The sequence below is a fragment of the Myxine glutinosa genome, chromosome 1, assembly GCF_964187855.1.
Source record: "Myxine glutinosa chromosome 1, kmMyxGlut1.1, whole genome shotgun sequence".
Classification (NCBI taxonomy): domain Eukaryota; kingdom Metazoa; phylum Chordata; class Myxini; order Myxiniformes; family Myxinidae; genus Myxine; species Myxine glutinosa.
In genome coordinates, this window is record NC_136261.1 from 414,822,056 (window position 1) to 414,839,946 (window position 17,891).

Here is a 17,891-nt window from a genome sequence, read left to right on the forward strand (position 1 = left end):
CACTTACCTATGGACACTGCTCGATCGATACATTTACCGACCGGACTAAAGTGTAGGTGAGCGAAAAACGAGCTTTGTGATGTATTGCTATGTTGCGCCTGCGCATGCGTGAACAAACAGTTTGGACAATGGCGATGTTCGTGTAGTTCGTGTTTCTCCTCGCCTTGTGACGACATCCGTTAGGTTCTAGGACAGTGGTTCTTCACCTTTTTAAAGGCGCCGAACCCTAACGAAACCCACCGAACACTCGTGGAAACCCTCAAATTTGACAAAAAAAAAATAAAGAAAAATTACATCTTAATGCGTTTTATGTTCTTCTTTTCAGGAGGTGATCTGGAAAATGCGTGGTTTTGTTTTGGCAAGGGCCACCCTCAAATCATTTTCGCATGCAAGCCTGCTCCTTATCTTTGTTTTAATGTCCACCAATTTCGAAAACGCATGCTCACAGCGATACGTGGTAACGAACGGAGTGAGGATCTCAAGGGCAATTTTAGCGATGTGAGGATACTCTTCCATTTGGTGGCACCAAAACATTGAGAGCGTTGTTGTGCCGAAGAGTTGTTGTTGAGTCTGGCTCTGCTGTAGTTCGATGAGGTCGTCGAGGTATTGGTCATTGACAACTGCCATTGCCACGTCAAAAGTAAACGGCTGCTGCACCCATGCTGGGTATTGCTCATGGTCGGGGAAGTAGACGTCGAATGACTTTCCCAGCTCATCCAAGTGCGTGGCAATCGCTTGCTTCAGCTCCCCCGGTACAGCAGTGCCTCCAACTTCAGACTCATCTTCGATCCCGCTCACGCACTCGTCCAGTACCGAAACGTTCGCGAAGTTGTCGTTCTCTGTTTGCCGCCTCCACAACGGTAACTTCTTTCGGAAAGCGCTCAGCTTTTCTTCAGATTCGATGACATTCACTCCACCGCCCTGCATCTGGCAATTGAGATGATTGAGTGCGTCGAAGATGTCAGCCAAGTACGCCAAGGTGAGGGTGAACTCTGACTCTTGGAAGTGCGTTGCATGGCAATGCTGGTGTTCTCGCAAAAACAGGGCTAATTCTACACGCAAGGCAAAAACAGGGCTTACTACCTTCCATCGTGATAACCGTCGAACGTTAGAGTGGTAGAGAAGGACTTCGAATTCAGAGCCGATTTCATTGCACAGCTCTTTGAAGATGCGATGATTCAGAACATGGCTTCGCACTTAATTCACAGTTTCAACGACGATTTTCAGAACATTGGCCAGTTTTCGAGGCAGGGTTTTTGCTGCCAGTCCGTGTCTGTTCAGGACGCAGTGCGTGACGATGATGTGTGGTGCATCGGCCTTCACCAGTGCTCCAAAACCGAATTTGCATCCCAGCATGGCTGCAGCTCCGTCAGAGCAAACTGCAGACACCATGTCCCACGAGAGGCCGTTGCTTCTGAAGAAGTCGTCCATGAGCTTCTTCACGTCAGCTGCTTTCATCGTTGTTGTAATAGGCTTGCAGAACAGAAAGTCTTCGTTGATCTCGTCTCCTTTGACATGACATAGTCTGAGGTGCTGAGTGCTCTGTTTCAGGTTTTCATTAAGGATATCTCTGTACTTTGCTCCGTTCATTGTTCATTCATTGAACATTGTTCATTGTACACCATGAGATATCTGTATATTTGATCGACGTAATTACATAACAAACGTCCAACAGTTGCACCCCTCCATCCCTTGGGCCAATGGGCGATCTCCATGTTACTAAGTGCATGATTATTAAACCTCATTATACAAGATAAGAGACCTTCGCAGCAGGCAGCTCGATAATTACTCCCGCTAGGGAGTAATGCATTCGATCGTGTCCATCCGTGTGTGTTTCTGAACAAGATATCTGGAAAAGTTCTGAACGGATTTGGATGAAAGTTGGTGGGCTGATTGCCCTTGGGATAAGGAAGAATTGATTAGTTTTTGGTGAAGCTCAGGATATTATTCCGGATCCAGGAATTTTTTGAAGGAATTTTTTTACCATTGGAAGATGGGGCTCAGCAGCGGCCACCCACGGCGCGAGTATGCGCTCTACTGAGTGGCGTTCTAGTTACTAATAGACGAGACGGATTTCTGAGAAATGTGAATGTTCGGTGCACTTTTGGGTAAAAGTTGGAAACCTCACTTTTTAACATAATAAGGGTATGGTGAATTCGATTAACGCGCTTCCCAAGCCGAATTTAGAGTTTTTGACCTTCTCATTAGCATACACAAAATAGCCGCCAAATTGCCATTTTTGGACACATTCTTGGGTAAAGCATTTTTTCTCATGTATATACATGCAGCTCTATGTGGTAATCTAATCTAAACAATCTACCGAGAAGTTTGTCCACAGCACTGCTACCATTTCACGCATTAACTGGGTGTCACACCACCTCCTTTTTTGCAAATCACACCAAACAAACATCATGGAAAGTCTTCAAAGTGCACCATAAATTTCTGAATAACTTGGGCATTGGTGAACTCACATATTAGCCTGGTGTTGGCTTAGCGGTTAGGGTACTGGCTTGGGATCCTAGGATCCTGGGTTCGAATCCCAGTCGATCGCTGAATTTACGCCAGGGGGGTTGACTCAGCCTGTCATCCTTCTGAGGTTGGCAAATTGAGTACCAGCTTGCTGGGATGAATGATCCTGGTGTGTACCCTGGTTTAGAATAGGTACACCGTATCCCTGCGCATCGTAAGAGGCGTCCAAGGGTTGGCGTCAGGAAGGGCATCCGGCCATAAAAACATTGCCTCAAACAGGGAACCATGATTGTCATGGGGCTCGCAAGGCTAACCCCCACTCTGGCGGGGAAAAATGGCCTTAAAACGATCATTCATTCATTCATTCATTGGTGAACTCACAGAGGAGACAATCAAATCTGCAGAAACGTTCGTCTGCAGAATATATAATGTGCACAGAACAACCTCTGTTGATTCAGCAAGACATATGTTGTTCTCCAAGACAGGTAAACCAGAAGCATTGTCACCGACAAGTGATGCTCTTAATTTCCATTTGATGTGAGTATACTATCAAGCCATGGTATGGAGAAATGCTCATTTTGCCATACGGCTTCACGCTGTTGAAACAAAAGCTTTCAGAATCATTGGAATCTCCTGTGATGAAGCTAACTCTGAGGACCTTTCACTCACTCACCACAGGCAGGTTGGTCGCCCTCCTGTCTTCTACCGACTCCTCTCCGGCCTTGGTCCCCCAGCTCTCTCTGTGCTCTGTCCCCCAAATATTCCTACAGGTCACACAAGATCTGCCAGCAACCCTCTTATAGTTAAACTGCCAAAATCTAGGCTCTCTGCTCACCTTCACTCTTTCATTCCCCTTTTCTCCCACCTCTGGAACAAACTCCACCACTCCCTTCAATCCCACTCCTCCCTCCAGGTCTTTAAAACAGCTGTTCACCACCATCTCTTATCTTCCCCCATCCAAAACCTTGATCTTTTCTACGCCCGCTAATTTCCACCCCCAGATACACTTTTTTGAAATTCCAACTTCCTTCCTGGAAGTCCTTGCAGTGTCGATATATTTTATCCCTCCCACCTTCACCCCAAGCCCTCTCCCTCCCACAGTTCTCTCGATCTCCTTCCTCTCAAACGTTGTGTTTGTGTCCTACCCCCTCTCTCCCCATCTTGTTTACCGCTCCCCTTAATTTGTGTTTTTTGTGTCAGTTTGACTTTAGGTGTGATGAATGTTTGCTCTTTCACGAGCCTCGATCTTGAATACAAAAAAAAACCCAAAAAAAACCCTGATCTTCCTGCACCTGTGGAAATGGGATGGAAACGTGGTGATTCAGGATGAGAGCCTATTCTGATGTCACCGAGTCCAATCCCAGAAAGTTGCCTCGAGATGATTTGTTGTGCATGCCAGAAGCAATGTGAGTGCTGCATGCCAACTCGACACTGCAAATGTCGCTATTTAGAGTTGAGGTGCACATCAATGTGTGCCTGTCAGCAACAGAGTGATGATCAGATCCCTTGTATGAATTTGATGTAGTTTGGCAAAGTTTGGTGAATTGTTCAGAAAAAGGAATGCGATATAAAGTTATAAACATCAATTATATTCAGAAGAAGTACATAAGAAAGCTCTTGGAGCTTTTGATGATAAGAGGTTTATTTTAGAAAATGGAATTGATAGTCTCCCTTATGGTTATAAGTGTTAAAATAAATATAAGTGATAAGTATAAGTGTTAAACTATATTAAGATAAACATAAGTGATAAGTACAAGTGATAAGATAAAAAAGGGGGGTGAGGGGTAAGGAATTTTAACGGGTTAAGTGTTAATATAAATATAAGTGATAAGTATAAGTGTTAAACTATATTAATATAAACATAAGTGATAAGTACAAGTGATGAGATAAAAAGGGGGGTGAGGGGAAAGGAATTTTAACGGGTTGCCGCCGCCTTTTTTACTAATATATATATATATGATAGAACCAAGCAATAACCAAACCAAAGATTGGAGAAAACAACAACCTTGGCATTTAAATGGAAAACATCATGAATGTGAAAAATATCAAATAAGTCTCATTGAAAAAAATAACAGGGGCAAGAGCAGATGAAACAAATAAACGAATAAATTTAAATACGGGTAAGTTAGAGGCTCTCGGAGGCAATATCCTTGAATGGACTGAGAACTTTGATGGTTGTCAAGAAATAAAGACAAGGTATGCGGACTGGAGTCCTAAATAGGAAAATAATTTTCTATAATCTCAAAATGATATGTGGTTCGGAAGGGGGTCAGATGAGGTCATTAAGATAAGTTTATCATTTCATATTGGCTCAACAGCGATACCTAAACCGAGAGTTAAATTCTAATGTCATATTTATCAATATTTTAGATGGTGATTTCTCTGATAAAAGGACGGATCTTATCAGGGAGATAAAACATGATCAGATATTCGTTGGGTCTCTGTATGAGCATAATAAAAAATGGGGGAGTTAATTTAAAAAGTGGTAGAAATGGGTGTAATTTTTCAAGAGAGGGGTTAGGAGTCAATTCATTTCCTTCATTTTTCCCATTGACTTCAATGTCAAATTTTATGTGAGCCAGAACCCCCATTCTCCTACTACTGGGCTGTTGAAGGTTTTATACCTGATATGTCAATGGGAACAAACACAGACCCTGGTTATAATCAAAGAAAGACAATGTATAACGATGATACAAAAGCAGAGAAAGGTTTTACCGCAGCAGTTCCCCTTAAGGGTATATTTGGATTTTGTGATTGTGATAAAGTTTTGTATGGACTTAAAATTCGATTTCAACTACAAAGGAATGAAAATGTAAATAGATTATGATTTGGGGATGCTAATGCTTTTGGTGGTAATGATAATTTTTTTATTAATAAAATGGGTTGGTATATTAGTGAATATACTCCTAATCTTAAAACGAAAGAGATGAGAGCGAGAGAGAAAGAAAGATAGAAGACTTAACTCAAAGAAACCGCTGAATGTGTCATACCTTAAAAGTATATGTCAACATGTTAAACTGGAACACACTACCTACACTTGGAATTTAGGTGTTCTGGAAGGAAAGCCACGATACCTATGGCTCATTTTAAAGAAACCAGTGTGTTTGTCCTTCCCCCTCTCTCCCCATCTTGTCTACCGCTCCCGATGTTATATGTTTTATGTGTCGGTTTGTCTTTCTGTGTGATTAATGTTCGCTCTTTCACGAGCCTCGATGTTGTATACAAAAAAAAAATAAAAAAAAATATAGGTTTGGCCATTTCAATACTCTTTGACCAAATGGATCGCACAAAAGTTCTAAGTTAAGACCTCAGCTCTTTAAAAACTCGGTCTATTAATCAATTTTGATGCTTGTCCCCAAGATGTTGTGTCTGATATTTTGTCTTTTCGTCATGTTCTCCATCGTTTTTCCAAATACAGAGTTAATCATCAACTTATAAAAGTCTATCTCAAAATCATTCTTTGATCCAATCCTGCATTGTGTGTTAAAATCAATGTACTCTTTCAACCAATGACTCTGATTAAACTTGAGAATCCTATGTATCTTTTCAACATGGAGACCCTTTGAAAGACATTGTCGCAAATTTCTTTGGTGTACAACATAATTTTTCTTGTTGTATATTGTAGTAAGTAATTTTTCTGTTGAATCACCTTTTATATCAAACAATCGTTGATAATCACTCAACCATTCTTTCTTTGGACTTTCTTTCTCAGAAGCAAATGGTAGATCTTTGTTTGATATGAAGTTCTTCAGGATATTTTAAATCGACCTCAAAATAATAACCAACCTTTGAATCATCCAATTCTTTTTGTGTAGAGATACATACATCTTGTAAAACCTTTTTATGATTGTCCTTTTCCTTTACCCATTTAAGTTTACCATAAGGAAGAGCTTGAGACATTGCCCAGCCATACAAGTTGTTTGCGTCATAGTACATCAAGTAAGAACTCTCTTTCGTTGAATCATAATTTGGAAGATATTTGTTATTTGCTTTTGCGTATCTACTCGAGCAGACTTGTGAAATTCCACCTCTTTTTGCCTTTTCAATCATCAAGAGCATATCAACATCGGTTATCAAATCCAAATCTTGTTTGGACATTTTCAACATTGCACTCCAAGCCAATCCAGGTGCTGTGTAGTAGTGAGCAGGATCCAATCCATATCCAGTGCGACAAACAGATCTAAAGGTCTCAAATACATCAGCCAATAAAAGCACATCAGTTTTGAGATACAAATCATGATACTCACCAAGATTCTTGATGTTGTATTTTTTCCAAACATTTTGAGCATGTAAATAATTTTTGTCAGATATATGTTTATTGTTTAATTTGTTGTAGAAATTTTCTTTTGAAGGAAGTTGTGTTTCATTAAATCTCTCAAATGAATCCATATAATCATAGGGGTAAATTCCCTTTTGTGTTAGTAAATCTTTATCAGAAAAATATTCGGAAAGACATGGAAACTCTTTAAGATTATTAACCAATTTTTTCAATGGACTTGCCATGAATTTAAATGTATCAAGAAATCTGATATGAGTAATAGGAGATGTGTGAATTGTTTTTGTGAATGAAATGTATTTCTGATCCGTGTTAGGAATTGCTGAAATGTGTCCAGATGTCTTTGAAAGTTCATTAATAAATAGATGCGTATCATAATGAGCATTGTTATGAAGAAAGACAGGAATGAAAGAGGGGAGTTTATAATTAATATTACAACTTTGATGAGCCAGACCTCTATATTTCCCAGTGAGATGATAATGATCTCTAACCTTTAGACCTTCACCAATTTTTTCCTCACAAATATGACAAACATTGTTTTTTCTAAATTCCCTTTTCTCTTCACTTGTCAAGGACATTGGTTTATTGGTTTCTCTCATTATCTTGGTTAATCGAACACAGTCTTTTTCTAGTCGTTTCACAAACTCCTCTGGGGTATTTGAGCCTCTATACACCTCTAACTTGTTATATTCATCACCAACGGATGATTTGATAAAATAACAAAAACCACAAGGAGTATGTTTTTGATATTTATTTGTGTATGATTTTCCTGTACCATCTTTCTTCTTTGGATTTGGTTGTACGGTGTCAATTTTTTCTAGAATACTTTCAAAATCAGCATATATAACAAATGGTGGTTTTATTGTTTTCTTTTCATCTTTGAATGAGATATTTGAGCCTTCTTTAGGCATATTGATTACCGTTGATTTATGTTCACCACAATAATTTGAATGTTTATCTAATCTTTCTTGTGTATGGAAGAAGTTAAGACAATGCAAACAAACATATATTTTATTTGTTCTTTTACATATTTGTGGTTTTATTAATTTAGCAATATCTTTGATGTATGTATAATGTGAATTTTCCTCTGAATTAAAATATAGAAGATTAATATGAAGTTGTTTACAATATTGTCAGAAAGCTTTAAAACCTGAATGTTGTTTGTTTCTGTTAGACCATAAACATTAACTGATAAATTATTTAACTTTTCAAATTTAGGAATATCATTTAAAGTCATCGGAAACTTTAGATCTTTTGTATTTAATGTATTCTCATATTTTTTATAATGAGATACTCTTTCATCATGAAAATGTGGAGGATGTAAGTGTGCTAGAATAGACCAGAGAAAACATTTAGTCTTTATTTTTGATATTGATAACTGCTTTTCTATTTTTGATAACACTGGGTAAATCGATGTAAGAAGAAGCTTTTAGAGGATCTAATTTAAGAATATGAATGTCTATGTAAATAATTTTTCCTATATTGAATCAACTTCCTACGATTGAATTATCCACATCTTGCTCTTGTTTAATAAGTTCATCATAGACTCCTGATGTTTTAAAATCTTGATATGAAGATATAAAGTGTGGCTCAGTTCTCATGTATGGTGTATCTATAACTCCTTCATCCTTTGTCATTTCTAATTTTACTCCCACATAAAATTTAAGTGGTTTCATTTATTTTAGTGTTTTTTCAATCAACGTTTGAACAGCAGGTTTAACTATTTCTATAGCATCAACTATAGGCTCTGCTTCAGGAGGTTTGAAGTTAAAGACTCTTATTTTGATATGTCCTTTGAATGCGCCATCAGAGTTTTTAGTTGTGATAAAATTTGATAAATGTAGATTTGTTTTAAGATGTATTTCGAAGCCTTTCTTGAGGATATTTTTTATTACAGACAGAACAGTGCTTTGTTTCCTTCTGAATAGGAGCTAGTTGGTGAAGTAGATTAAATGTGTGTTTGTTAGTTTTAAGATGTCTTTTGTATTGTTTATATTCTTGTTCACAAATGTTGCAATACGTTGCTTTGGTCATATTTATAGAGCAAAATTATACTTAAAGTAAAACACCTTTTTAGAGGCTTTTTAAAAGATGAAACTGTGCTTAAAGTAAAACACATAGAGAAGAAACTGCCTTTTTACAGGCTTTTTATATATATAACTTTACTTAAACTACAGACTTGGCATTTAATATGGAATATTTTTTTTGTGGGGTCGAACTTACTTTTCAAGATGTCTTAGAACCAAAAGTTCATTGGAATTATGTTGAAATTATTCTAGATTTTGTTAATGTGACCTTTAAAAGAAACAAAAACCACATTTGACATTTCAAAACAAATAAATTGATCCTTGAAAGTGATGTAAACTGATATCGAACTCAATTCACAGACAGTGCTGTGTTAAACTTCTGTACGTTTTCCAGAAGTATCTCTTTATTTTGCACATTAGCCAAAAAAAATTTAAACAAAATTTAAATTACGACTGGGATTATGGATAGTAAAATTACAGTTCAGTACTTCGTGTAACCCCCACGAGCATTCAGGAGAGCACGTACACGTTGAGGCATGCTGTTCACGAGATTTGCCAAGGTTTGGACAGGAATCGCTTGCCATGCAGTGACAATAGCCTGCTGCAATTCACACACAGAGGCAGGCTGCTGGTCCAAGTGGTCGATTTGACGCGTTAATTCTGCCCACAAGTTCTCTAACGGATTCATATCCGGGGACATGGCAGGCCACTCCATATGCTCTACACCACAAGAAAGAAAGTGTTGGATCATGTTGTCAGCAAGAAAGTGTTGGATCATGCGAGCACGATGAGGCCGTGCATTGTCATCTTGGAAGACAATGTTTCCTCGAAAGGCTGCACGAGCAAATGGAAGCAATGTTTCTTCCAGAATGGCCCTGTACTTGAACTGGTTCAGGTTTCCATTCAGAACAACCAGGTCAGTTTTGCCCCCTGCATGAAAAGCAGCCCAAACGTTCACCCCACCACCTCCAGCTTGGACACTTGGCACTATACAATCTTTGTTGTTGGCTTCATGCACTTGTCTGCACACTCGGACGCGGCCATCTTGACGATAGACCAGAAATCTAGACTCGTCACTGAAGATCACGTGATTCCAGTGTCCTGGCTGCCATTGACGGTGCTCTCTGGCCCACTGCAATCGGCGCTGGCGGTGTTGTCTGGTCAGGCGTGGCTTTCTCAGGGGACGCCTGGCACGATAGCCTGCTTGAACCAGTCGTTGGTTGACTAGCCTTCTGGATACAGGCACATTTGTCAGTTGCTGCCACTCAGATCTAAGCCGATTAGCTGACTTGGTACGGCCATTGCGGACTAACCGGTGCAGCTGGCGATCATCCCTCCTTGTGGTTCTGCGGGGACGTCCTGGCCTCGGTATTGGAGTAGGGACACCCCTCTGAGCATTGCGTTTCAGGATCTTTGACACCTGACCTTGAGTGATGCCATACTGCTGAGCAATAGCACGCTGTTTCATGCCGTAATTTCGTAAAGCCACCACTCCATGACAAACCGCATTGTCGAGTTGACGGACCATCTCCAGAGGAAGTGGCAATAACTTTTGGAGACGTGCAGCAGTTGTTTTCCACTAATACAGAACGCAACAACCCTTGTATACCCGACTGTGAAGCCAATCATCAAATGCACCTGTCCGTACATTTTGCCACGCCACCTGTGATATAATCCTGTTGTTGACTTCTTGCTGCGACAGACAATCAGTGACATGGTTCTTTGAACAAATAAATCACCAAAGTGTAAAAGAAACTCACCAGAGTGATATACTGAGTAAGAAAGTAAACCCAAGTCAAGAAAAAAAAAAATTCCATATTAAATGCCAAGTCTGTAAAACACCTTTACATCTCCCAATCGATATCAGAACTGGGGTCATATTCAGAATCAATCTCACAATCAGAGACATCTGAGTCATCAATAAAACTACTGTCACAACTATCACAAGAGCAAAGACTCTGAATCAAAACTATCTACTGAAGTTTAGTTTTGAAGACTCTCCGTATCACAGGAGCAGAGACTCTCTGTATCACAGAGACTCTCAGTATATGAGGAAACTTCTGAGCAGGAACTATCACTCATTTAATTAGCAGGAAAAATATTCCCATCAATATCTATATACTTTCTTTCATTAATGGATTCAATCTCCACATTTTTAATATCAAAAGTTATCTTTAAATAATCTCTGACTATCATAGAACGAAATGACATTTCACCAGAAATATTAACATCATTCATTTTACTTAGATCTACACCATTTGGATTATTAAAGTAAATACAAATTTCTCCACGAGTATTGTTGATGGTCTTATCATTCTTTTTCAAAGTATCGCGATCGATCACTTTTTCAAGCTTTGAATAAATTGCCAGGAGTAGAGGAGAAACTTTTGTTAGATTTACTTTAATGGATGTCTTTCCAGGTATAGTTAGAGCTCTTCCTTTAAATGAAATAGAGGGGCTCATGTTATTTTCCATAACTGGTTTTACCCAAAAATTTCCATATTTATCTTTGTTCAATTTAACATCTTTGACATATTTTTCTATATCTTCCACCGAAGTAGAGATTGATTGAAATTTGTCTTTTGTGCTTTGAAACATTGTATTTATTAGCTAAAAAAAACTTGCGTTTAGTTTAAGTAAAAATTTACTGTTTAAATATGGCAGAAGGAGATTTCGAATTTCCAGACTCTCCATATGATAATTTAGAAATCTGCCACCATTGTGATAGAATAGGGCTTAATAATGAGGGTTCATATAAACAATGTATTTTCTGTGATTTAATTTTCATTAATGATAATAAAAAAAATAAAAAAATATATAACTCTTTTAAATTAGAACCAAAAATGAATTACTTTACAAGATTAATAAGAGAGATGAATGTTAAGTATTGTGATGATAATACACCATTTCCTTCAAGGGAAGAGACTATTTGTATTGAGGAAATGTATAAGGGTTTAATGATATTTATTATTCAAAATAATTTTAATGGAAATGTTAAGACAAGATACTATATAAATAAAATAATGAATTATTTTGGAATTAAACCTGAACTCAGGATAAAATATAGAGTTTCTAAAATAGCTCAAAAAAAGTTAGATGACTTGTTTTCCAAATTTATAAATGAATGATTTTTTACCCGTTTGGGAAAATAAGATAAAATTTAATAACCATAAAAATATTCCAAATTCATTGAGATGTCTAATAGTTTGTTCAAGCAGATGTGGAAAAACCTGTTTGCTTTTAAAGATGCTCCTTAGTCCTAATTTTTTAGATTATGATAATTTAATAATTTTTACGAAGTCAAGTTTTCAACCCGAGTATCAACTACTCTCACAGGGTTTTAATGCGGGTCTTAAAAAGGAAGACATCATCGGTTTATTTAAACTTCAAAACAAACGAAATGATTATAATATTGAAGATATAATACAATTATTTTGTAACACACAGAAATCAAAATCAAAACCAAAACCCATAACTTGTATTCTCAGTGATAATATGGATGATATACCTTCACCCCAAGATTGAGATAAATAAAAAAAGAACCTCGTTATCTTTGATGATTGTGTTAATGAGAGAAACCAAACAGTAATGGATAGCTACTATACAAGAGGGAGACATTCTTCTTGTAATTGTATTTATCTTAGTCAGTCATATTTTCAACTCCCTCGGCGCTCAATAAGAAACAATGCTAATACTTTTATTTTATTTAAGTTGAATTCAATGGATACAAATAATTTTTGGAGAGATAATTGTTCTACATTATGTAGAAAGAAGGAATCTGAAAATTATATGAAACACACGATTGGAAAATATAAATATATTGTTGTGAAACAAGATGAGATACTAACTGATATTTTACACACATAAATGACTATTATTATTAATCTTGTGGGTAAATCTGCTTCAGGAAAGAACTTTCATAAATCTAAACTCTTGAATAGTAAAAATGAAAAGATTGTAAGTTTTTTTTTTTAAACACCCTATGATTCGTTTTGTAGGTACGACAACCAGAGCAATGCGACCAGGAGAAGTAGAAGGGAAAGATTATTACTACATTTCAATGGAGGAACATATGCGATTGAGGAACGAAGGTCAAATATTTGAGGTGGTCTCTCTTGGTTCTACAAAATATTCACATTGTAAGAGTGAGTTAAATAAAGTAAAATCTAACAGTCTTGGGATTTTAGAAACTAATTCTGAAGGAATGAGACAAATTATTAAACATTTGCGTGGTGACGGAGTTAAGATTTTATCATTCGGTTTTGATATCGATGAGGAGACTCAACGCAAATGTATGAAAAGCAGAGATACAAGTATTAGTGAAGAAGAAATAACAACTTGTATTAATACCAATAAAGAATTCAACACATTTACTATAATGACGAAGAAAAGGAAAATTTTCCCATTGACCTTTACAATTCATTAAATTATATTTTTCAATAAATAAATACAGAAAATGAATACCGAAGAAAGAGCAAGAAAGTTTAAAGAACATCAAGAGTTGGTTTCAAAAGTTGTAAAGCAACAGGAAGAGATAAAGAAGAAACGGAGACAGAAACTAACCGGTGAAGAAGCCTTTGAAAGAAAATAAGAGAAATTTTTTAAACCACTTTTAAAAACTCAACAAACGATTTCATCTACAGTTCCCACGATAGAATTTACTCCGAAAAAACTTCAAATGCTCAAAGATTTTAGTCAAATGACAGAGCAAGAACTTGGAGAATTAGAATATGATGATGAAGGATTATTTCGGAAACTGGAGGAGGTAAATCAACCCCCTAATTATGTTGTGGAAGCTCTACAAAACAATGAATATTCGGCGGGTTCAAAAACCAGAGCAGGTCTCATTCCAACAGAAGAACCAGCACAGTTCCATCTTGTGAAAGAAAAGTTATTGATATTTAAACCAAATGTTGAATTAACTCCAAGATTAATGTTTCTTCGAACAATCTCCGGATTCAGCAGTTCAAAATATTTTGAGGAACCACTTGATATGGAAAGAGAGGAAGATAGAGAGTATATTGAGTTGCTAAATGCACTTGATTATGGAGTTTCTGTTGCTGGTAAAAGTAAGAAGAATGAGAAGGAGAAACATATTATTGATGCTTTAAGTAAGCTTGGTTCGGGTGTTAACTTTCTTCCAAACGACCCATCACAATTAGTTAATAGGCTATTATTGTTGTTAGGTAGTAAGAAGGCTGGAAACAACAATTGTTTTAATGAAACATCCGCCATTTTAGACCAGTTGATGAATATGAAAATAATTAATAAATGTCAATACAAAGATATTTTATTAGACATTAAATAAGATGAGAAGCACAATTCTTAGTTTTAATTTCACAACGAGTGATTATACAGCATCATTCCCTTACCCACTACAACTTGACCCCATAAAAGAATATGAGGCATCTTTATTGTCGATGGAAACTTATAATACCTTGTTTAATATCACAGAGAAAAACAACAAGTTTAGTTATAATCCAGGAAGTGGATATAAAACTATAACCGTTTCACCCGGAGCTTATGAGATTTCTCAAATATCTTCTGAAGTCTCTCGCCTTATGAAAGAACAAGGTGATGAACCAAAAAATATTGTAATAGATATTCAAAAACACACTTCAAAATCAACTATTAAACTTAAAAATAATTATAAAGTTGATTTCACGATTGAAAAATCGTTTAGAGAGCTATTGGGTTTCTCTTCAAAAAAGATTGAGACTAACGGGACGTTTTACAGTGATAATGTCATTCAAATATCCTCCGGTATAAATTCAGTATTAATTCATTGTGATTTGATTGATGGTGCTTATAACGATGGAATAAGAACAAATACAATATTTTCATTCAGCGCATACTCAACCCCAATTGGTTATAAATTTAATATGGAACCAAAAAATCTTGTCTATTTACCTGTGTCAGGAAAAACCATATACAGAGTAAATTTTAGGATAACCGATCAAGATAATCGTATGATCTCCTTTAATTAAGAAATTATATCCATCAGAATTCAATTATATCCATCAGTTTTTCAATAAATAAATAATGGTTATTGTGAGAAAACACGAGTTGGGAAAATATAAATAATTACAGGGGGTGGGATGTTCCTTTCACCATACTAAAAGGGTGAAGGTATGTTTCTTGGTAGAGGATACTATAAACCAAAGAGACAACGGGGTGTGGGACATCAAGTTAGAAATAAAGGAGATGGGATAATTGATACTCTAATGGGTATTGGTTCAACCATCCTTAAACATAAAGACCTAAGTGGTTCAACTGCTTCTGCCGTGGGCTCAGTTGCGGGTGCTATTAAGAGTATAAAAGATGCTCAAAAGACTCTCATAAATTACAATCAATCAAAGAAATTAAAAAAGGTAGAACTCAACTATCTTCACAAGAATGACAAAAAATCATTCAAATACTTGGGTCAGGGTTTCAACGATTTTAATGCTATACAAATACAAGTATGGAAGCGATTGATAGTATCTATGATTTGGATGATACGATTATCATTTCAAACTCCACTAAAAAGGAAGACTATTTTAAGGTAAATGCTATAACAGGAACAGACTGGAATTCAAACGGAACAAAAAGTTTTGAAATAAATAATCAACAAACTTACTTGAATCTAGCTGATAGTTTCTTGCTGTGTAAATTTAAATTCACTAAGGCTGCGAATAATACTAATGCCACACTCGTAAATGATTTCTTCTGGAGAATGTTTGATAGTGTCCGCCTGTATATTGGAACACAAGAGGTTGAAGCGGTTGATTATGTCTCTGCTACATCTGAAATGATGAAATTTACACTATATTCGTTTAGTGATAGAATGGGTAAGGGAGCTGTTGAAGGTTTTATTCCTGATATGTCAACGGGTACAAACGCTGGCCCTGGTTATAGTCAAAGGAAGGCAATGTATAATGATGATGCAAAAGCAGAGAATAGTTTTACCGTAGCAGTACCTCTTCAAGGTATATTTGGATTTTGTGATTATGACAAAGTTTTGTTTGGTCTTAAAATTAGATTTCAACTACAAAGGAATGATAATGTAAATAGATTGCTTTTTCGGGCTGAAAATGCTTTTGGCGACAATAATAAATTTGTTATTAATGATTTGTGTTGGTATATCAGTGAATATACTCATCTTAAAACGAAGAGATGTTAAATAAAAGACTTAACTCAAAGACCCCGCTAAATGTATCATACCTTAAAAGAAGATGTCAACACGTTAAACTGGAACACACTACCTACATTTGGAATTTGGGTGTTCTTCAAGGAAAGCCACGATACCTATGGCTCATTTTTTTTTTTAAACCAGATGGAGAGGACGGTACTGATAAGAATAATGCGCTGAGTGATAATGCTAATGTGAAACAACTTCGGGTTTCTCTTGATGGCACATTTTATCCGCGAGATAGATTGGAAATTGATTGGGAAAAAAATGATTATGCGGAAGCCTACAAGTCTAACCAAAAGGTGTGTGAAAGCAACGGTAATAATGATCCTATTTTGGATATGGTTGCGTTTCAAAAACTTTATATGATCTACGCAATTGACCTGAGTTCTCAAAAAGAAACTAAAGTCTAATAGAGTGGTTACTTCTCTATACATTGAAAGAGGGGAGAGTGAAGAGGTTAATACATATGGTTTGCTTTTGGAAGAAACAGAATTACAGATTAATACAGATAATGGTGTTATGATTAATATCACATAGATTTTTTCTCATAAATAAATGAGTAGGAAAGAACCGGTATATGTTCATCAAATCAATCTTGATAAATTAACATCTTGTATTCAAAATCAAAAGCCTTGTATAATTAATGTTAATACAATTCAAAGAAAAGGAGCAGTAAGAATTGATGTTTTACTCACAAGAGAGCAGGTGAAAACACTAAATGATGTTGGATCACTTAAAATTAAAATGACAAAACCTATGTTGAAGAAATATTCAACAAGGGAAACGAGTGGAGGATTTCTCCCGTTTCTAATTCCTTTATTTTATGGTTTAAGTGCGGCGGGAGCATTGACTGTTGGTATTTCAGCAGCGGTAAAAACTGCTAACGAAAGGAAGGCACAGCTAAAAGCTCAAAAAGAATTGGAAAGACATAACAAGGAGTTGGAGAAACAAATTAGTGGAAGTGGTGTAATTGTAGATTTTGCTGAAAAGCTTGAAAGCCTACCTGATAAAGCTCGATTGTTAGTTGGAGATATGCTTTCCTCTATCGCTCAAGCGGGTGTTAAACTAACTAAACGGGGTAATGGATTGTATCTTTCTCATAAATAAATGGATAAATAGTTTAAACAATTTGGAAAGAATACAACGTCAAATATAGAACTAGCTAAATATTGTAAAAAACTAAAAATTGATAATGTGGTAATTCGTATGAGAGATGAATTAACAAAGTTGTCCAAGAATACAAATAATATTATTATGAATTTAGACACAGAATGGTTCTCATTGGGTTTGTATTCATAATAGTCAGGATAAATATTATTTTGATAGTTATGGTATGCCACCACCTGTTGAAGTAATACAATTCTTACAGAATGGTGTTTATCAAACATTTCAAGTTCAAGAAATTAATTCTAAATGTTGTGGCCAATTATGTTTATATGTATTATTTCAACTCAACAATAATGAAAATTTTTATGATGTCATTTTTAATCTAATATAAATGACTTATGTCGGAAAAGATGGTTCTATCTTTGGAGAATCCTCTCAGGATATTGATTTATCAAATTATTATACAAAGGCACAGGCTGAACGACAAAAATATAGTGTAAGTAAAAATATTAACAAGTACACATACATTCAAAGTACACCGCCCCATGCCAAATAATTAAATATGCTGCAGCGCGGCATTGCCGGGGCACCTCAGGCGCCCGGCAATACCGCAGTGCAGCTCATTGAGGCTTCATTGGGAGGGAGAGGTGTACACTAATTGATTGATTAATTGTATAATTAAAATCAATAAAAGATTATCACAAAATATTTTCATAATCAATTGGCTAATCGCATAACTAAACCAGTAGTGCTTCATCCGAAGATGTATCTTTTAGAAATTTAATTAAATAAGTCATTTATAAAAAATTAAATAATTAATTGATTACTCAATAAATAA

At 36.1% G+C, this 17,891-nt stretch overlaps 1 protein-coding gene across 1 annotated transcript in view; it reads left to right on the forward strand.

Annotated features, from left to right (window-relative positions):
* Positions 1–17,891, forward strand: part of LOC137417712 (uncharacterized) — a 152,625-nt gene that overhangs the window by 95,040 nt on the left and 39,694 nt on the right. The window lies entirely within an intron of this gene.